The 17,213-nt window shown below is 35.4% G+C and overlaps 1 long non-coding RNA gene across 1 annotated transcript; it reads left to right on the top strand.

Moving 5' to 3' along the window:
* Positions 1 to 3,863: 3,863 nt before the first annotated feature.
* Positions 3,864 to 12,378, top strand: LOC121825102 (uncharacterized). Its single transcript, XR_006067196.2, has 2 exons — positions 3,864 to 4,564; positions 12,145 to 12,378. It is a non-coding gene; the product is annotated as an uncharacterized LOC121825102 (long non-coding RNA).
* Positions 12,379 to 17,213: the final 4,835 nt, after the last annotated feature.

Here is a 17,213-nt window from a genome sequence, read left to right as displayed (position 1 = left end):
CCTTCATGTTCTGGGAAGTAACCAAGGGCAATCAATGACAGAGCCCATATTGGTTTGGAGTCTTTTATATTCCTTGGACCAACAACTGGAAGGGGTGTTTCCCTTACCTGAAACTGAGGTTTTTACTAGATAGTTCATGGTTCTTGAGAGGAGAATAATTATTTTGTATGGCATAACTCTATTAAACACAAACACACACACACACACACACACACACACACATAAACACACACACACACATTTTAAGTAGGTTTATAAAATAGTGTGTGTGTCTATGGCTTTTCCAAGTATCTTTAGTGTTATTTATTTGTGTTAGTATATAGACTTGAGGATATTTATTTTATAATTTGTTTTTATTTTAACATTCTTTTTCATCTCACACTGCTCTAGGTTGGGGGTTGAGAATGTCTTCATAGATAACGCCCATGTTTGATGTTGTGCATGTCATTTTGAATTTTTAGAAAGTAAGTGTACCTAATATAATCTCTCCATTCTTAAATACCCAATGAGAAGACACACTTAGATTTTGCATGTTTTCCATGACAATGACAACGAAAGCACATAGACTAAGCATTTGAGTGATGTATTATATTGATTTTTTTATTAAGACTGCACAGCATGTGCTTTAGAGTCACAAAAATACTCCATACTTGACCCTGCAAGTTTCAGCCTCTTATACTGAAAATGTGATTTTATAGCAACAAGCCTTAATTGTGTTGCCATATATAGCAAAGAAAGACAGAGTTTTAACTGGTGATTAAAATCTTACTATAATCATCTGTAGAATGCCTCATTTGGAAAAGCACTTTGATCTAGATATAATTTAAGTTTAAACTTTTATTATAATAAAATGTCCATCTGATAACAGAATTTGATTACAGATTATATTGATTGTTATCTGTTCATTGTATTTACCAGTATAAATCAAATTTTTGTACCTATTTACAATTTATCAGTTGTATTATTTATACTTATGATGAATTCACAATCAAATAACTAATTATAATATTTATTTGTTAAATGAAACATAATTTAATGGCAAGACAAGCTGTTAATTGTTAAAACTATGATACTTTCCTAATATGGAATATTTTGAATCTTTTAATTTTAGTTTCATGGCTGTTTTTGAGCATGGAATTTGATCTTGAAGGTTAATGAACATGAAAATGAAAGGTAAAATATTGTAAACATTCTCACAATCATTGTGAAGATTTTTCTGGTGTCCATCAGAATGCCATCATGATTAATGTTCTCTACAGTGATTTTAACTTTATGCTGTAGATATTGCTGTATGCTGTGAATGTGTTGCTCTGATTGATTGATAAATAAGATGCTGATTGGCCAGTAGCCAGGCAGGAAGTATAGGTGGGATAAAGAGACAAGAAAAATTGTGGGTAGAAGAAGGCTGAGTGAGGAGATGCTGCCAGACGCTGCCATGAGAAGCAGATGTTAATATACCGGTCAGCCACGGGCCATGTGGCAACTTATAGATAGATAGAAATGGGTTAATTTAAGATATAATAACTGGAGAGCAAGAAGCCTGCCATGACCAAACTGTTTTTTTTTTTTTTTTTGGTTTTTCGAGACAGGGTTTCTCTGTGTAGCTTTGCGCCTTTCCTGGAGCTCACTTGGTAGCCCAGGCTGGCCTCGAACTCACAGAGATCCGCCTGGCTCTGCCTCCCGAGTGCTGGGATTAAAGGCGTGCGCCACCACCGCCCGGCGACCAAACTGTTTTTAAGTAATATAAGTCTCTGTGTGTTTACTTGGGTCCAAGTGGCTGCAGGACTGGCGGATGAGAGAGGTTTGTCCCAATCAACTCCAGCTGGGACACAGAAAAACATTTAGCTACAAATTTATTCAGTGTTACACGGTGAAATAGGACAGCATGCCCTGCCATTCACTTAACAACTGTTTATTGAATTTTGTATGGTAATATGATGACTGATATTTGTCAAATTCACTGTAGTAAAGAGTCACTTAGAACAAAAGCTCCCATGTTTTGCTGAGAAGGGGTGATATACTTGAAGTGTGGATGTCACAACCTATGGGTTGTGATGAATATACAGACTGAATAGAAAGATCAAAGATGAAAGTAAACTGGGCTCCAGTATTCATCTCTCTTTGGGCTCATTGTGACCAACTGCCATGGCTTCTTGCCATGATCGACTAAGAGCCATAATATAACCTTCTTTTAAATTCTGTCTGTCATGTATTTTGCCGTAGCAATGAATAAAAAGTAGATAACACACCCACATTATTCTCTAGTGCATATGCCTTTATTTTCTTAAACATTTATTTTTCTACATACAGGTTCTGTGTGCTGGCTTTTTTTCCTTTCTGTGCATAAGTGCTTTCAATCATGAAAACAAGAAACTGTATCACTGAGGTCTGAGTTCCCTGGGTGACCCCCACAGCATTATCAGATTTATTAAGGAAATAGGGGACAACCTTACTGAGTATTGCTCACAGAGACTATATATGAATTAATTAAATTTGAAGGTTAAAATATATGGATTTTAATGGTAATTGACAATTTGGCATAAAAATCTTACTGAGTGAATTATTTAATCCCAATAATTTTTCTTTCACCTCAGTTCAATTTTCAAGTTTCAGAATTTAAATTATTGTCACTTTTTTCCCTTCCCAAACACTGAAATTAGCCTTGTTTCTTTGTATTGTATGGTCAGTCTACTTAAACAAAGTAAAAGATTTAGCAATTACTAAATTTTTGCATAATCACTCATGTCTCTCCTTCCCCTATTATCCTATTACTGAGTAGTAGGATCCATTAGAGCTGGTGCATGGATAAGAGAGAGAAGGTGTGGATCTATAAAAAAAAAAAGTCACTCACATACCTTGGAATTTCTTATTTTCATAGCTTCTCATGCACAGTGGCATACTTTTAATTATAATAGTGATTCTTTTGGTCTTTTCTCTACACATCACATATTCTTAAGGATTACTAGACAAGATATATTTCTCTCTAAATATGAGTGTATATCGATGTGACCTCAAATGTGATTAACAAAATGAATAAAATAAACCTATGCTCAGGGATAATTATTGAATTAGTGCATCATTTTATAGTAACATTGTCCATAATATTGAATTCCATGGAGATCTAATCAGAAGGTGCCTTCTAATTTTAGCTTTCAAAGTAGATTCTTAAAATCTAGGTCTGGTCTTCAGGAACCAATATAGTTTGAGGTGCCTACAATGACTGACTGATGTTGATAATGTTAATAAGATACATGAAAATTAAGGAATTGGGGAAATGGCACATTAGAGAACACTTTCTGCATAAACAAGAGTACCTAAGTTCAAATCCCTAGAACCCACATAAAACACTAGGCATATCTGAGGACACATCTAAAACCCCAGGACTGTGGGATGCAGACACGTGTTATGCTGCGGCATTCTGGTTCTCTGTTGTGCTCCATATTCAGTGAGAGACATTTCTTCCCTTTATCTAATAGAGTAATTTAGAGTGCAATAGATCAGGATACCAGGCATCATTTTCTGGTCTCTGCATAAAAAGAAGCTTTACAACATCAAACCACATGTGTACACACACTACATATATGCACCATACATTGTTGTAGAATATTAAGATGTGCTACATTTGTTTGTGCTGGGAAACGTGTTTAATGATGCAAAGATGTTTTGCATTGTTTTATGTACTTTGGCTGTCTAAAACATCTGAGTGATCTAATAAAGAGCTGAATGGCCAATAGTGAGGCAGGAGAAAGGATAGGTGGGGCTGGCAGGCACAGAGAATCAATAGAAGGAGAAATCTGGGGGGAGGAGGAGGGAAGAAGAGCAAGGGGGATCAAGGAGGAGATCAGGGGTCAGCCACCCAGCTACACAACCAGCGGTAAAGTAAGAGTGAAAGTAAGATACACAGAGGAAAAGGAAAAAGTCCAGAGGCAAAAGGTAGATGGGATAATTTAAGGAAAGTTGGCTAGAAACAAGCCAAGCTAAGGCCGGGCATTTATAAGTAATCATAAGCCTCCATGTGTATTTATTTAGGACCTAGGTGGCAGGCCCTGCAAAGGAAAAACAAAACAAACAAACAAACAAACAAAACCAACCAACCACAATACATATGCCCATAATAAAAAAGGCTTTCAAAGATGCTTTGCTGTATTTTGGTAAATCAGATATATGAAAAATTACTTGCCATCATGATATAATTTACATACAAGAGTCTGTCAGAGATTTTTTAAAGAAAGAAAAAGTTCAAAATAAAATTTTCAAGAAATAATATCCAGCAACTTGTGCTATTTTACTTTTTCAAATAACAAGTGATTAATTATATGAGTTTATTTTCTATGGATCTATGTAAACTATATAAGACAAATCCATCTTATCCAATGACATAGTTTCAGGCATGTGGCCCCCAAGGTTGATGTCAGAAAATCATCCTTGTTACCCTTTAACCTATTCATTGAATAAGAATCTCTTAAAGTTTTTCCTGCAGATCTGCTGTCTCTTTATGATGTTTATGAGGGCCATCATGCCTACTTGGTTCTCAAGACTCAAATTTGGAACCTCAAACTTCAAGGTAAAACTCTTCTAATATTTCTGAGCCATCTTCTGCACACCTCATGAGACACTTTCAAGAATTCATAGTTGTGGTCACAACTATCTTAATCTAAGATGATAAAATCTATAAATTGATGTAATTAATTATAACAAAAATTAATTGCTCAGTAAATTTTATCACTCATGTTATCAAGATAGCATGATGTTTCAGTGCAGAAAAAAGATCAGAGGTATAAAGAAGTCTTCTATTCCAATTTCTCAAGTAGTTCTTTGGACATTGGACTCTACACCTCAATCTTAGTCTTGACAATTATTTTTATTTGTAATACAAAAGTGATTTATCTGAGCCATACAAAATTTACAACTTTTTGAATGCAAATTGTTTGCAAAGAATGGGTTGTAGGATCTACAGCTCATTAGGAAGCAAGAATAATATCATCATATTAAAAAATCTGTTACAATCTACATTAATTATACATCAATATAACTATAATAATGGAAAAAATTACTCAATTAAAATAGGGTAAAAGATTTATAGACACACAATGTAAAGAATCAGTGTATGGATGTCAATACTATTTACAGTACTACATATATTTAATGTTAAGCAACTTATGAATCTTTGGTTTTATTTCTTTCTTCACTCCCAAGAACAGCTGCTATGTTAGGAGTGGTATGTATTATTCATGTAGATATGTCATACATTACTGCCAGTCTTTGTTGTTCCTGGATGTCTAGATCACTATCCCAGCCTCTCACTTACCTTCCTGAAAAATGTTGTCAGTGTCCCAGGCAGTTCATTTGTAAGTTCCCAATGCCTACCTCAGACATCTTCCTAAGGAGTCTCTTCAGCAGTCAATGAATAGTTTCCTGCTGGCAGCTCTCAGCCTGTAGTTCTTCACTAAACTACCCCATGACCTGTACACTAGAACTGTAACCTTTATAGTAAGGGATAAATCTCAGTCGTGGGGAAAGGGTTATCTGCCCCAAATTTGCTTTTCTTTACTTTGGTACTGTATCTCAGCTTTGGGAGTAATAAGATGCTCTGTGTATTTGCTGACCTTTCATTCATCAAATCCTCTATTCTCTATAGCTATTCCTCTGTTTCTAGCTAATAGTACTTTCAATTAAACATTCATTGTTTAAATCATTCTGTGGTGCATAAGCATATTTATACTTCATAACATTTCTCACAGTTTCATTATCTCAACCTGAAAATATGGAAAGTAATTAGAGCTTTGCGAATATATAAAATGCTTCCACGTTTTTTTTTAAAGATTTATTTATTCATTATTTATACATAGGAGGACGCCAGATCTCATTACAGATGGTTGTGAGCCACCATGTGGTTGCTGGGAATTGAACTCAGGACCTCTGGAAGAGCAGTCGGTGCTCTTAACCTTTGAGCCATCTCTCCAGCCCGCTTCCACGTTTTAAGAACAAAGAACTTTATCAATACGCCTAAGGACTAAAATTTTCGAATTCAATTTACACACACTGATCTTAATGTCTGTACTGTCTTGTCATGGCATTAAGCACATTCATTTCTACAACACACAAGATAATGTGAATACATTGATAATGTGCTTCCTTAACTACTGAGCCAGAGAATGTTTTTGTAACTTGTTCAAAGTTTTACAAGCATCAGGGAGGAAACTAGATATTAAATTGAACTTTTTGGATATTAATTTTATTGTTATTACAAAATTGTGCGTGTATGCTTTCCTTACAGGCCTTGGACTGTATATATGTCATGAGACAAGGCAATAAAACAGACAATAACCAATTTTCCCATTAGTTTTTTAAATCTTTATTTTCTTCCTGATTCATGTTTCTTTATATCACACATCCCTTTTCTTTGACCTACTTTCAGCACCAGAAAAATAATCAACATAAAATTCTGTCTCTTCCAGTCATCTGCTGTTTGGATAGAGTAGCATTTTAATGTAATAGAATAAAATACGGATTTTGGCATCTCCTTTTGCATGTTATGATTACTGCAGAATCTTGTATGCAAGCATATGTAATGTCTCTCACAGTGACCATTACTGTGAACACAGCATTCGTCATAATGAAGCTTGGGAAATAATGAACTTTCATGTCAGCTCCATAGTTGGTTTTTCTCCTGCTTTGTGGTTTAGGTGAGGCTAACCATGTAGCTGGAGTCACATGAGGAATAATTACTTGTAACGTTATAAGACATAAAACAGAATGGAGTGTAGGATGGACAGACTGAAGAACATCTACTTTTGAAATGTAAGCTGTGAATGTGTAGATCTGGTGGTCTTTCATGTAAAAGCAGGGATGTGATTGAAAGTTCCGAGTGATTTACAAGAGTCTGTGAGTTGCTGGTAATTATCAGGATAGAAAACTCTTAGAACTGTGGTTCTCAACCTAGGGTTTGCAACCCTTTGGAGGTCAAATGACCCTTTCACAGAGTCACCTAAGACCATCAGTAAACGCAGATATTTGCATTACGATTCATAACAGTAGCAACATTACAGTTATAAAGTAGCAACAAAAGTACTTCTATGGCTTGTGATCACCACAAACATGAGGAACTGCGTTAAAGAGTCCCAGCATTAGGAAGGTTGAGAACCACTGATTAAGACTATAGACATAGGGAAAGATCAGTGTTGATATTAATGTTGGTCTAAAACTGTAGAACTGGCCTTTTTTTCTTTTTAATTGAAAATAGATTTTTTTTCATACAAGAGATTCTGATTATGGTTTCCCCTCCCCCAACTCCTCCCATTTTCCTCCACTTCCCCTCCCATCTGGATCCACACCCTTTCTGTCTCTCCTTAGGGAAAAAAAAAACCAAAATGGACATCTTAGGAATATCAATAAAATTTAAAAAAAAGAGAAGAAAAAACAAATCAGGCTAGGACAAAACAAACATAAGCAAAAGAGCCAAAGAAAACTAACTAAATAAAAAAGCATGAGAAACACATAGACTCGTAGCCACACATGACCCCACATTTATGGAATTCCATAAAAACAGAGAACTAGAGCTTGCCTCTTTGAGCAAAATGGTTCTTGCTGAATGAGCTGTCAGATAGTAATTGTCTCCAGGAGAGGGCACACGGGAGATGGCTGGCAGTGTTTGTCCTAGAGCTCATGTTGACTTGGACCAGGTTTGGCCTTTGAGTTCCAGCTTGGGGATCTTGGGTAAAGTTAATGTCGATCTCCTTACATTGAGTTTTTTATCTATAAACTGGGCATACAGATACTCCAAATATCAGAGCATGTTTTTGAGGACTACTCAAAGTGCTTAAGCATAGAAACTCAGTTCATTAGTGACTTCAATAGAAACTTAAATCTGTCATTGTCACCATTGGTGACATAAAATGTATCGGGAATCAGTGCTTTCAGAGAATTTCTGGTAAGAAACTCCTATCGTCCTGTTTTAGTTCATGTACAACATGGTGCCTGAAGATAATCATTCTATTATTGATCTGACCAGAGAATAAAATAATTTGACCTCTAAATGAAAAACATTTAGGAATATTATGTGGAGAGAGAGAGAGAGAGAGAGGGAGAGAGAGAGAGAGAGAGAGAGAGAGAGAGAGAGAGAGAGAGAGAGTAGTCTCTGCATTGATGGGTATTAATCATGAAGAAACAAAGAGCAGTTAGGATGTGGGGGAGAAAGGGAAGGTTAGCTAAGATGGAGCAAAACTTGGCTTCTGTTTATGTAAGAACATGATCAGTAAATGCCAGGCCAGCCTCTAAATCTGGCTAGTCTCTTTGTCTGTGTTTAAATGTCAGGCATTTTCCCTTGGCTGCTTGGAATATATTCAGAGACTACCTAAACCAATGTAAGATATTTTAATTCAGCTTGTTCTAAGTCCTATCCATGAGTGTTAATGTTGTTATATGAGGTGTTTCTGTATTTTCGGTATAAAATAAGCATCATGGTCTCTCTCTCTCTCTCTCTCTCTCTCTCTCTCTCTCTCTCTCTCTCTCTCTCTCTCTCTGTGTGTGTGTGTGTGTGTGTGTGTGTGTGTGTGTGTGTGTGTGTGTGTTCCTTGCCCACAGTCCATTATATGGAATTTGAAAAGTTTATTCTCTTAAAAATTTCCCCAAGTCACAGACTTTTTATAATGCATGCTTCCATGTTAATTACATATGGTCATCTTCTCTCACATCTAGTAGTTTTGAAGAACTTTTTCAGTAAGAACTAAGATCCACACTGATAAAAAATGTTTTGCCCTCAAACCCCATAAAGCAGGATAAAATGCCATGGTTCACAGATAATGAATACAGCAGGAATCATCCTCTCTAACTCCAATTGACAATAGAAAATAAACATATCAGACAAAATAACAGCATCAAGATTGTTTTTCTAGAAAGGATCATTTTAGTAATGCATTTTTTTCTGGAAATAAACCACCAGAAAAAAATCTGAAAATTGATTTAAAATAAGCAATCTAAACAGACATTTAAATGTTATGGAGTAGGGTTGTTTAGTATTATTTTAAAAATCAACAAAACAAAAGATTGGTAGATCTGTTTGTTAAAGAATATGAACACAGATTCATGTGTACAGAACAAAGTGAGACTTGGATAAAAATCTTTTTGGTATGGAGGACTATTCTCATACCAAATATATAAATATTCAGACAATGAAAATCTGTGTTATAGAATACACTTTTAGTTACTATCTTCACTGATGCACACAAGTGTGTGTGTGTGTGTGTGTGTGTGTGTGTGTGTGTGTGTGTGTGTGTGATGAGTTTAGGTATAATTAAGATCCATAAGACATCCTTTGGGTTTCTGTGGCTATACAAAACTCTGAATAGGATCAGCTGGCGCCTTTGCTATGACTACATGGAATTTCCTCATTTGGGGTTGGCAATCTTGTATCTTTTTTTCTAGGGATAAATGCTGATTCTGAACATTCTCCCTAGCATAATTCCTTTAAGAAAATAGCCATCTAAAGGTCAACTTCTTGGTGAACCAAGTAGCATCACTTCAATGAGGTCTCATTTTCTGTCCTTTTCAACTGAGAGACAGACAGCTTTTTCTTATGACTGTTTCTGTCTGCAGTTTTGGTGCCTAAAAACACTAGATTGAGTTGATCTGTCTTCTAAAGTTAATAGTGGACCGCTAAAATTGGTATTGAGGATAAAAGCACCCTTTTCAAAAGTGAATCCCTATATAATTATGGCATTTGGCTGTCAGATCTTGTAATTGGTCTTTGGGCAATTTTGATAATACTCTAATCTTATTGGTAAAGTCCAGTGTTGCATTAGACAGGGATGGCTCCATCTAGATCTTCAGATGTGGCCTTCAGTTGTAGCGGTAATTACAGAAGTCAGCATCAGTTCTGCTGCTATCTGCAAGTTTAAAAAGTATGTATAAATCCCTCTTCTGAAATTAAAAATAGTCTCAAAACAAAATCTGCTAATTATGAAGCAAGAGCACAGAAATGCTAATTACAGGCAGATTAAAAATTCTGTTTGCAGACCTGTATGTGTCCTTTTTTTTGTTTTGATTTGCCTAACCCTATAGGTGAAGCTAAGGAACTCCTGCTATGTCTTTAGATTGTTAGGAAAACTCCTGGAAATGGACAAGACTGAGAGTCTTCTTAGCTTCAATGTGAGGCATTAACCCTATCACAACAATGTTGTGACTGGAGGAAGACTTGAGTTGTGTAAAACAACATTAAACAAACTTTATGTCTACTTTGCATTCAAGTGTTTGTGAAACAAATGATTTACAAAGGAAAATTAAAGCAGAAGGTACTAAAATGTCTGAGTTGGGTACTATGAACAATTACTTTTAAAATTATAATTTCAGGATAAAACAGAAACACATATGCAGAACATGTGGTATTTTCTGTATTGAGTGTCCCTCTGCTCCTTAGCACTGCAGGGGAGACAATGATAGGTTTTGTTGTACTCACTCTATGGAATTCCTAATGCATTGACAAGAACAGATAGATACTAGGGGACTATGTAAGGAAGACCTCAACTAAATCTCTGCAGTCAGGCTCCTAGTGGTTTCTTTTACCTGCCTGGAAGATCAGAGGTCTTAGATGGTTAATCTGTATTTACTGGATCAGACTATGTATCAGAAGGAAACCTGTTAGAAAAACCAAAACCAAATAGGAGAAATACAACAGACAAATTTCAGTTGTCAGTGAAAGTGAAATTGTTTTTAGGGTATGTGTGGAAGCTTGTGTTTTCACTCTGAAGTATTTTAAATAACTGATCCATACATATTCATGTTATGTTCTTCCTATAAACTGACACAAAATGGAGAAAAAAATAAAACATTCCAGTTATGCATAAAACCCAATGAAGATACATGATAGATAGGCAGACCGACAGACAAATAGGTAACAGACAGATGATAGGTAGATGATAGGTGATAGATGATAAAATGTCAGAGAGATGGATAGATAGGAACACACACACACACACACACACACACACACACACACACACACACACACATTCACAACCTAAAAGTGTTAGCACATTGAAATTAAAACAAACATGAGAATAATACCCAGAACAACATCTGTGCAAAGATATTTTTAAAATGCACAGCCAGGGCTGTACTAACATGCTTCAGTGGAAGCAAAATGCAGACAATTCAATGAGAAAACCTGGTTTCCTTTCCAGGACAATTGAAATTGAGGAGCATTTCAGTCTGCCCAGCCCCATATTAATTTTTACTGTGAGCCATAAGGCTAGACAGAAACTCATGCTGTGTATGAATTCATTTGCAGATCTACAGTGTGAATCTGAAACATTTCAAATTCATGTTCAGACCAAAACTTGTTTTAGTGTAGCTTAGATGGCTTCAATTTCTTACTTGATCATGATCTAACATCTACAGTTATTTTAGTGGGTCTTCATTATTTTTTACTTTCTTTCCAGAATTTTCATTGTTAGTATGTCACTTGGCCATACCTTTTTAAAAATAACTTATCATTTAGGTAAGTGATAAAGACATTTGTAGCTAGAGTTTTCCTGCCTGGCCCACAGTCAGGACAAATCTCTATCACCTGCCAGTCCCACAGCCACTCAGACCCGACTAAGTAAACACAGAGACTTATATTGCTTACAAACTATATGGCTGTGGCAAGCTTCTTGCTAACTGTTCTTATATCTTAAATTAACCCATTTCTATTAATCTATACCTTGCCACGTGGCTCGTGGCTTACCAGTGTCTTCACATGCTTCTTGTCATGGCAGCGGCCAGCAGTGTCTCCCTCTGTCTTCCTGTTCCCTCCTTTTTCCTCTCTGTTAGTCCCGCCTATACTTCCTGCCTGGCCACTGGCCAATCAGTGTTTTATTTATTGACCAATCAGAGCATTTGACATACAGACCATCCCACAGCAGACAGACATTGGTTGTTACACTACTTAATGCTATGCCTGAGGGATCACAGGAAGTCCCCTGCGGGCCAAGGATGAGTGTTTAAGGCTGCTGTCATCCTCACCTGCTGAGTTCATCCTCCTAGTATCTTCATGAAGAAAGTTTGATAGCATTACAATATAACTTGTAATTCTAAGAAAGTTTGTTTCTTGATTATTTTTTCAAATATTTGTCTCTTTTATTCTCTATACATTGTTCTTCATTACAGATCTCTTGGGAAATCAAGAAGAGGAATGGAGTCTGTAGAGAAAGGAAAAAAAAGTAGACAATTCATATACTGTAGACATTCTGGAGGGGTTATATAAAACCTCTAAAATGCAATGTGATATTTTTGAGTGCTCCTAGGTTACCAATTGTGGTTTCTATCTCATTTCTTCTACAAAAATTTTTTTAAAAAATCCAATGTAGCAGACTTTGCAATTAAAATTTAATTTATTACTGATTTTCTTAGTCAAGGTTTATTGAGCAACTATTATCATAAATAATTACTACCACGGAAATCTCCATACTCTATAGGGGAACCCATAACATTAAAGCACAATTTCCTTTCAATGATAAGAAAAGGTACATAAGGAATAATTGGAGCTCTGACTTTAAGAAATAAAAAAAGCATAAAGTCAGATAAAGAAGAACTCTTTCTAATTGTTGCACCTACTCATACCTACAGTCTTAGCACTTGGGAAGTAGAGGTTAGTTGAGGAATTTAAATTAAACCTTGGCTGTACAGCCAATTGGAAGTCAACATGCTGGGATAAATAAGACTGATTCAAATACCAAAACAAACAAAGGAAGGAAGATCCATTGCTTTCATGAGCAGATTTCAAATGCTTTAATAATAAGCAACTATTATGATAATCAAATTCATCATATAGAGGAAAAAGGAAAAAAACTGTTAGATTAAATAGTTAAAATATAGACATCAAATGGGTTAATGAGACTGACTGAAAATCTAGGAGGGTCAGGGATTTAGCTATATGATAGAGCCATTACCTCTTCTAGGATTGGTTCTTAGCACAGGGAATAAAGCAGATCTAGGAAGTATTATTGCTTGTTTGTAGCTACAAAAATGAAGTAGAAAGTAAGATGTGCCAGGAGATTTCAAAAGTATTTGACAGTATCAACACGGGATAACTATAAAGCTTCCATTCAAGAACTCCATGCTGATTAAAATGAGGGAAAAAAGGGTAAAACTGTAATCTTATTTACAATCAATGAGAATATTGGTGTTTTTTTGTCTTTTGTTTTTTGAAATACAAGTGATGTTTGATATTAGCCCTGCTTTTCCGATAAAACAAAACAAAAGCTTTCTAGACTTCCATGACTTATTCTGGAATCGTGGTTGATTTCTTGCCTGAGTATTAACATGTATATCTTTAAAGAGTTGTGTCTTTCTGTTTTTATCATTTTTTTTTTTTTTTTTTTTTTTGGTTTTTCAAGACAGGGTTTCTCTGTGTAGCTTTGCGCCTTTCCTGGAACTCACTTGGTAGCCCAGGCTGGCCTCAAACTCACAGATATCCGCCTGCCTCTGCCTCCCAAGTGCTGGGATTAAAGGCGTGCGCCACCACCGCCTGGCTTGTTTTTTATCATTTTTAATGAAGCACGGGCACTCAAAATCACCATGGTCTTTTAATTGTCTTCAAATTAAAAAGGTGATTTTGATTTGAAGTGAAGTATGACAAACTTGAATTGAATGTTATTCAATGCAGATAGTAGGTTCAATGGCATTTATCTCACTGCTGTCTCTATTTCTGACTATGTGTGCAGTTTTCTGAAACAAAAAGATTGGATACTAAATGCACTTATCTTAGGAATAAACATGTAGGATCCACATGAAGTGCCTATAAAGCCCACTGACAAGCACTAACACACTTTTTTTTTTTAAGGTAGGAAGCAAACAATTGTGTGAATAGAGCTGTCAATGAGAAAAAAAGTTTTGTAAAACTAACACAAGAGCTTAACAGTTTTAGTAGAAGCATATCTTTTTATACTCATTGAAGGATGTTTAAAGTATACTAGAAAACAGTAGTATGCTAGAATATTCATAAAGAAAATCCATAGGAATATTTGCATTGATACAGGTTGTATTCTAGTACAGCCCTGAGTTCATTGAAGCTCTAAGAACTTGAAACATAATAGAGAGGCTATTAAAACAGCAAAACAACATGAAAAAATAAGCAGAAAAGAAAGTTACTGTAATTTGAGAAAACTAGTCTTTCAGGGCTGGGTAAGTGGATATATGGGTAAAGTGCTTACTGCTTAAACACAAGGATTTGAATTTAGATCTCCAGGACCTATGTAATAAGCTTGGTGTGGCAGAACACTGCTGTAATAACAGTTTTGGAGAGGCAAAGACAAAGTATCTTAGGGTGCTTACTGCACATCCAGCCCAGACCAGTGGGTGATCTCCCTGTTTCAAAAAATGGTAAGTAGAGGGCTATCTCTATGGCTGATGCTGACCTGCAATTCTAAAGCATTGTAAGGGAATGAATTACTCAGAATATAATTTTAGAAACATTGCATTGTAACTGGAATAAAAACCAAATGAGATTCCTAAAGTCATTTCTCTAAAGGAAATGCAAATAAATTAAAAGCGAATGTCAATAAGAAAAAAATGGATGGACCAGAAATATATTAAGAAATTTTATGGACTCCTGTGCTGAAGGAGATATTGGCAAAATAAATTAGAACAAAAAATAAAAAGTTATAGTTAATAGATTTAGCAACAGAAAACTTTTGAAATATTTTTGAAGCAAATAAATAAAAAAATTTTAAAAACAACAATGTAACTTTTAATATGTGTTTTGTTCAAACATAAGAGAAAGGTCACTAATTACATTCATGAATTTTATACTTTTACTTTTTGGTAGAAAAAAACAGAGTGGAAGAAAAGTGTATTAAAAAGTAAAACTAATTGTTCACTCTGAGAATAGTATCTAGACACTGATATGTACTTCTGATAACTAACAGATAGACCCCAAGTGAAGAATAATTCTAATTCAGAATTGACTGGGAATTTCCCATGAAGCCCTATCTGCATGTACACTCAAGGGAAAACAGAGAAACTGGGATGGATGCTCTAGGTATTGATTGACATGACAATCAACAGGGGGCTGAGATCTGTGAAAATAGTTCCCATGCTATTATGTACCAGCTATAAGGAGGCCAACTGGACATCAGGCATCAGCTGGAATCTTCAGGGAGATGGAAGACCGAGAAAAGACCTTAAAAGCAACCTGGAACATGAAGGCCATTGATCAAAATGTGAAAAAGAATAAACAATAGACCAATATATGACTTCTCAATGAAAACAATGGAATATAGATCCAAGGGAAACATTTTTTTAAATAAAATTAGCTAGACATTGAAAGAAATACATCTTATATATACTTTAAATGTGGATGCTATTATAACTGAAGACTTGATGTCAAAAGTGATTACTCAGGAGAGTGGGGGAGGGACAGAGAGAACATGAATGGAGCTATCATATTGATGGACACATTATTGTGTGCAGTTAATATATGTTAATAAAAGAGAAATAGAAATATACTTTGAAAGCACTGAAAAAATAATCAAATCATACATTTATAGATAAAATTCAGAATCATGGGAACACAGATGTGTCTCTAAAGAGAATAGTCATGGAACAACTTTATATTGATAGCTGAAGTAGTGACTTATGCAAGCTAACATACTAAATGCCATATAAAATAAATGTATCAAGACCTGAATCATGGGACATTTAAATGCTCAGGATGGAAATATCATTCTAGAAATGGTACTATATACCATAACAAAATAAATCTTGGAAAACACTATTAATAACAGAAAACATGGATTTTAATAAGAAAATCTGTTATTGTCAGTTGACATTATATCATAATAATAATAATGATAACAATAATAATAACATACTTCTTATCAGTTCAAGATATATCACACCACATATTAGAGAGTATGCTAAATCTAGAGACTAATTTTGATGCTTTAAAGTACTGTAACAAAAATATTATAATGAAATATCTGATTTTGTGTACCATATTGAGGAAAGAGGTTCATTTTACTCATGGTTGTGGAGGCACAGGGTCATGTTTCTGATATTATCTTGGCTCTGGTGAGATTCTCCAAGCAAAAGACTACCATAATATTGACAGTGTGTCTGAGAGAGTTAACATCATATTATTAGTAGACAGGAATTGAGGGAAAGGGGAGGTTCAATTTGTCTTTATTTTTAGAACAATTCTCAGGAGAATGCCAGGGTCCTCTGATGGCAGTGCCTAATTTCTGCAATGGTCAGGGTCTCCAATAACATATGCCACAACTGAACCACCACATTGAGGACCAAGCCTCCAACACATTAACCTTATGAGAGGTTACCTCATATTGTACCCAAACTACAGCACATACACTATTTTATCTTCCCTACAATACAATGACTGTCTGCTACCAGTATCCCTCTTGACAATGACGACATCAAGACCCTGGAAAGTCATCTATCTCCGAACTGTGAAAGCAGTTAGCAATGGTCAAACCAGAATATTCAAAAGCTGTGTGTATTTTCTTAACCCTGACCCACAAGCTGTTGGAACATTGTAGCAGTTGTAATGATGTTACAAGAATGCAAATAAATCAAATTAAATAAAGAAAAGCCTGAGGACCTATGTATTCCAGATGAATTGAACTAAAGTGGAAAAATTGACAACTCCCACTAGGCTGTAAGACTCAGCAGACTCCTTCCATGTATTAACAGATTAAACAGGGAAAGTGGTTTTAATGGGTTTGTTAGGAAGGGTAGGACAGTACATTTGGTTAAATGAACTCAGATTTCAACACTAAACACCCAGAAAGAAACAGTCAAGCATAGGCCTCACTTACAGCTTGGTTTCTTATGTAATGTGATATTTGCTTCCTAAACGTTCTCCTTCCTTCTCTCCATTCCTTCTTTTCTACTTTCTTCTCATCTCTTTCTTTTCTTTCTTCCTTCCTTTCTTTTTTCATTTGTCTATCTATCTATCTATCTATCTATCTATCTATCTATCTATCTATCTATCTATCTACCTACCTACCTATTATTTATTTATTTATTTATTTAATTTATTGTTTGTCTCTCTTTCTTTCCTTTTGAGACAGGATCTAATCAGCCCAAGCCAGTCTTTAATTCATGCTAATCTTACTTAGCCTCTCACGCACTGGGATTACAAGAAAGAGGCATGACATCTGGCTTAAGGGTATTTCTTGATTAAAGAAACAACTTTAATGAAAAGGGAGAGGCTCTCCATC

The sequence above is a fragment of the Peromyscus maniculatus genome, chromosome 22, assembly GCF_049852395.1.
Source record: "Peromyscus maniculatus bairdii isolate BWxNUB_F1_BW_parent chromosome 22, HU_Pman_BW_mat_3.1, whole genome shotgun sequence".
Lineage (NCBI taxonomy): Eukaryota > Metazoa > Chordata > Mammalia > Rodentia > Cricetidae > Peromyscus > Peromyscus maniculatus.
The sequence above is the reverse complement of the archived record's forward strand: the minus strand, read 5'-3'. Positions and strand labels throughout refer to the sequence as shown.